Source organism: Puma concolor, chromosome C1, assembly GCF_028749965.1.
Source record: "Puma concolor isolate L17-30 chromosome C1, mPumCon1.1.hap2, whole genome shotgun sequence".
NCBI classification, from domain to species: Eukaryota; Metazoa; Chordata; class Mammalia; order Carnivora; family Felidae; genus Puma; species Puma concolor.
The window spans coordinates 28,671,669-28,676,926 of NC_141674.1; the positions used below are offsets into that span (position 1 = coordinate 28,671,669).

Consider the following 5,258-nt stretch of genomic DNA (forward strand, 5'->3'; position numbering starts at 1 on the left):
TGGAACAGACTAGAGACCACCACAGCCTTCTGCATCCATTCCTCTTGCCCTTGAGAAGCTCTTGCCATTGGGACCAGAAAACTCCAAATCTTACAGCTTGAATGCTCTGTATGTGTCTTTAAGAACAGAATTTCCCGAAGGTCACGGTTTCTTGTCTTCTAGACCTCCCTGGGGTGGGCACTGCCTCTCTTTTCTCTGGGCACTCCCACTCCCTTCTGCTCCATGATCAACTTCCTTCTGGCCAACGGTTTTCTTATTTTAGATTTCCTAGACAGACAAAATAGGCTATAGTCCAGCACTCCTGGTCCCTGAACAATTTTTCATTTTTAGATGACCCAGCCTATGTCTGCTCTAGTCCATGGGTTCCAATGGACTCTCGGGCACTTATCTATTTCCCTTATTTTCCCATTCCCCAGTGCCACTCTCATACACTCTCCACTTTTCACAGCATGTTCCTTTCACCCAGGGTCCTTCTCGTCTCATCCTCCTTCTTCCTTTCTCACCCTCTCCAAGGTCTTCCCGGCCCTCAGGCACTGGCATAGCTGGGGTCCCACCTTCACGATTCCGTTCTTCTGAACTTCATATACTCTTCCCATGTTCCCCTGGCTTCCACGGATGATCCAACGAATTCCAAATCCTTATCGCCTGCCTAGAGCCCTCTTCTGAGCTACAGACTGGTCTCCACTGAATGTCTCTCGCAAGTCAAGGTCCCCTCCATGATGACGCCCTTCCCGACCACCCCTCCCCCTTCAGAGTTCTAGTCCCTACACAGATCTCAATCTTAGCATCTTGTAATACTCACTTTTAAAACAGACTTTATTTTTAGAGCCGTTTTGAGTTCACTGCTAAATTAAGCAAAAAAGTACTGATAGTTTCCGAATACCCACAGTCCCCACACATGCACTTGCTCCCCTATATCAACTCCCCCCACCAGAACGGCACATTTATTACCATCAGTGAACCCACATTGACAAGGCATGATCACACCAAGCCCACAGTTCACATTAGGGTTTACTCTTGGTGTTATACACTCTAAGCGTTTCGACAAATGTACGACGACATTTATCCGCCATCATAGTATCGTAGAGTAGCTTCACTGACTAAAAGTTCTCTGTGCTCTGCCTACTTGTCCCTTCCCCCCTCCTAACCCCTGGCAACAGCTGATCTTCTTACTGTAGCTCCATAGTTTTGCCTTGTCCAGAATGTCAGATAGTTGGAATCACACAGTGTGTAGGCTTTTCATATTGGCTTCTTTCACTTAACAATGTGCATTTAAGTTTCTTCTGTGTCTTTTCATGAGCGTTTGATAGCTCATTTCTTTTTAGTAGTGAATAATATTCCTTCGCACGAATGTATCACAGTTTATCCATTCACTTCCTAAAGAAAACCCTGTAGTACTAATTTTTTTTTGCGGGGGAGGGTTAGAGGGCAAGAGAAAATCTTAAGCAGGCTCCACGCCCAGTGTGGAGCCTGGCACGGGGCTCGATCTCTCAACTCTGGGATCATGACCTGAGCCAAAATCAAGAGTCGGCTGCTCAACTGACTGAGCCACCCAGGTGCCCCAGTAGTCATTTTTTTACACTTGTCAATTTACATGTATGTCTCCCTCCACTAGATAGTAAGCCCCTTAAGAACAAGAGTGACCAAATTTTCATAACCTTACCATCTAGCGAAGTGCCTGGTACGTAGTTGATCCTCAATAAATGTTAAACAGAGGCGTGTTAAAGTCAATAAATAGTGTCCCAGTGGCATCTACAACGCCATATGTGCAAAGCCAAATGTAATCTCTCCTTCTCTTCGCCTTCAAAATGATCCAGATATACTGCTTAGACTTTCTGTTTCATAGAATCCACTTAGGATAAAAATCTGAAGATACCCTAGACTCTTCTTCTCCTTCACCTCCCATGTCCAACCCCTCCCAGCTCCTATTGACTTGACCTTGAATGTCTCTCACCTCATGCCTGTCTGCCTTTTACCGCCTCTCAAATTCAGACCCTGTTCCTTCCTCCCCTGGATTATTCCAGCAGCCCCCTCACTTCACCGCATCCGTTCTGGCACTCTTCGCACTGGCCACCTGAGTGGTCTTCCTAAAATATCCCCTCCCTACTTAAAAGTCTGCAGTGAGCCCTCACGCCTGTGGGATTACAATGGAACCCCTTACAAAGACGTTTCAAAGCTACTCATGATCCAGCCCCTGAGACGGCGTATGTGACGCTCTCAGCACAGCGCCTGGAACAGGAAAAGCACACAATAAATGTTCACATTATTACCATTTTTACAATATCGCCTGGAGATAAGAAGAGTTTGGGAGGACAGGAGAATTGCCATCAAGTACCTGATGACCAGGCGTATGAAATATGCATCAGACTCTTTCTGTTTTCTTCCAAGAAACAGAATTGGACACACTGAGGGAGGCGGTGGAGAGGCAAGTTTCATTTAAATTGAAAGGCGACCTTTGTAACAGCCGGAAGCATCCAGCTGGAAGGAAGTGAACACCACTTCACCAGAAGAGTGTGGTGGAATGTTCCGGTATGTTTGAATCCTGGCGGAGGCGTTCACTGCGGTCCCAAAGCCCAGGTGGCTTACAAGGGGGTTCAGGCACAGGGGCAGGGGCAGGAGTGTGGACCACATGACCTCATGGGCATCTCCAACCCATGGGTCCTGTGAGCTGGTGGTGGGAACCCCACCATTGTCACTTCTACAAGTACCACCCCCCATCCTGCTGTCACAAAGTGATCGTAGACAACACTTCTCCCGCCCTGCCCAGACCCTTCAGTTGCCTCTGCCGTTGCTCCTTCTCTCCATCCTGGGCTGTTTTGCTAGCCCCCCTGAGGGCTCCCCAAACCCTACTGCTCCCCCGGGGCCAATCCATCCCCCCGCCCACTCTTACAAAGTGATCTTTTCAAGACAACAGTTGAGACTCTTCCACTCCTGTCCTCAAAACCTTCCAGATCCTCAGCCCCTCCCCCTGCCCTGCCCCAGCCCACTCACTGCCACCCACCCACCACGCACATGGGATCACTGAACATCTGTCAAGCCACTCCCCCGGGCTGGGCCACGTGTCACCTGCTTCGGCATCTTTTAAAGGCTGGCTCACCCTTTCAGGGACAAGTCAAGCCCCACTTCTCCCGTGAGCCTCTCTCCTGCAGGTCTCCATCAGAGGGACTCAGCCCCACGCGTGCGTTCCCACAGCATTTGGCTCACGATCCCATCAGAGCACCTGCCTCGATGCGTCTGGTCCCAGGTCTGGTCCCCTTTGGGTCGGAAGCTCCTTGAGGACAGGAGCATTGTCTAGCCCCTGTCGCTGCAGTCTCCATCAGCCCCATGCAAGGGAGGGGGCATTCAAAGGGAAGGTGAGGAGGTTTTTAAATTGCTTGGAACCCAAGGCTTCTCCATAAATGTTCGTTAAATATGTGGGTGGACGGGGGAGAAAAGCAGTCCTCAAACCTACGCTCTTACCCAGCAGCCTTCAGTCAGGGCTGGTGGTCTTTGGGAGAAGATGGCTACCTTTTACTCCTAGGGTTACTGCTCTGCAGGAAGACCCCGTCTCCAGAATCCGCCCCCCACCCCCAAGGAGCTCCTTTCCTACACCTTCTACTCCAAAGGCTCTTCTCAGTGAAAACTTCCAGAGTCAGGAAAGAGGGACCCCTGATTGGCCCTTCTCTGGTCAGACACCTCTGCCCTGCGGATGGCATGCTCTGTTTGGCTACCTCAGCAGCTCAGCCCCCAGGGGCCCCCATCTCAGAGCAGGAGGCAGCCTGAGCAGGCCTTTGTACCAAAGGCTGGAGCTGGGATTCCCCGGCCAAGAAGATGGACGGTAGAAATGCAGACCACCAAGGAGGCAGCCATTGGTGGGGGATGAGGAAGGTGGCCCAGCCGAGACCTACAGTCCTTGTCCGTCCAACAGAATGGTGCCTGGAGCTCAGGGCCAAGCCAGGCCCATACACACATGCATCCTTGGACCAGTTCCAGCCGTGTGTGCACACACACGTACACACGTACACACACACAAGCACTGATGAGCTTGGCTCCTCCCTTCCTCGCTCTGGGATAAGAGGTTGTAACCCACACGCCCCTGGCCCCTTGTAGGTGAGCCCGGGGCTTCCTGGGACCCACAGTCTGGGTGGACCCAGGCTATTGTTTATTCACAACTGGCCTGGGGGGAGGGGGGTGGAGGGTGGGACTCTGAAGCACCCCCCCCCTCGCGCCCCCACTCCCACTTTCATTTTAATGAAATGAAGCCACCCCCCCCCGCCCCCACCCCCAAACCTTCCTAAGGTAAGAGTGAAATTGATTTTCCCTTTTAACTGGAAAGCAAGATAAACACATGGCACCCTTAGGGGCGGAGGGGAAGCACTTAAAATAGCACATCTCTGGGAGCAGGCTGCTGCTTGCGGAGTTTGTCAGAGACAAGGGCTGAATGCAAATCACAGAGGCGGCAGCTGGGGCCCCCGCCTGTCCCCGGGGAGCAGGTGAGAAGCTGCACCTTCTTAGCTCTCCAGCCTCTGCTTGCACCAAAAGCTTCAGTGGGGCGGGGGCACTGACCTTTGTTCTCACAGACTGCTCTGGAAAGATTTCCCCCAGGTCATCCCCACTTATGCCCATAGCCCTGCAGCGATGGCCCAGCCTTACGACTGCCTGCGCCTCAAAAAGAACCCCAGGAGAGCCGAGTCCCTGAGGACAGCAATACTTTTTCAGGGAGCCAGCTGGGGCCACTGACCCTCTTCAAAAGCCCTGCCTAAGGCCGCCCTGGGACCCACCCTCAAAGGACTTGCTCCGAGGACAAGTCTGAGACCCCGTCTGTGGCAGCCGTGGCATGGCTCAGCCACCACGGCTGTCCCCTGAGCACGGTCCCACCAACACTCACTTTGGGAGCCACGCGGGACCGAATGCCGGTTTGCATTTCCAAGCCCCGATCGTACACGCGATAGAGGCTCGTGCAGCCGTTTAACACAAAGCTGCCGCTCTGTATTTATTGACATGGAAAGATGTCCACAACATATTGTCGAGAGAAAAAAGCGTTTTACACCACAGCCTGTGGCGTCTGCTCCCGTTCATTCAAAACTGCGTCCATATGTGTTTACAATCAGACAGAGGTGGCTGAGAATGTTCACCAACACGGTACCCAGGGTTGTTTCTGGGAGCAGGGTTTTGGGTGATTTTTTTTTTTTTTTTTAACTTTCTCCTTGGTTTATTTCTGTGACTCATTTTTGTAATCACGAACACGTGTCGTATTTTGTTTAAAAATTTTTAGAGAC

General features: G+C 51.6%; 1 long non-coding RNA gene across 2 annotated transcripts; it reads left to right on the plus strand.

The window, feature by feature from the left end:
* The first annotated feature begins 1,863 nt into the window (after window positions 1–1,863).
* Window positions 1,864–5,033, plus strand: LOC147577924 (uncharacterized). 2 transcript variants are annotated; one of them, XR_015254157.1, is made up of 3 exons: window positions 1,864–2,529; window positions 3,150–3,353; window positions 4,608–5,033. It is a non-coding gene; the product is annotated as an uncharacterized LOC147577924 (long non-coding RNA). The 2 variants fall into 2 exon arrangements; XR_015254156.1 differs by having other exon boundaries at window positions 1,864–3,353.
* Window positions 5,034–5,258: the final 225 nt, after the last annotated feature.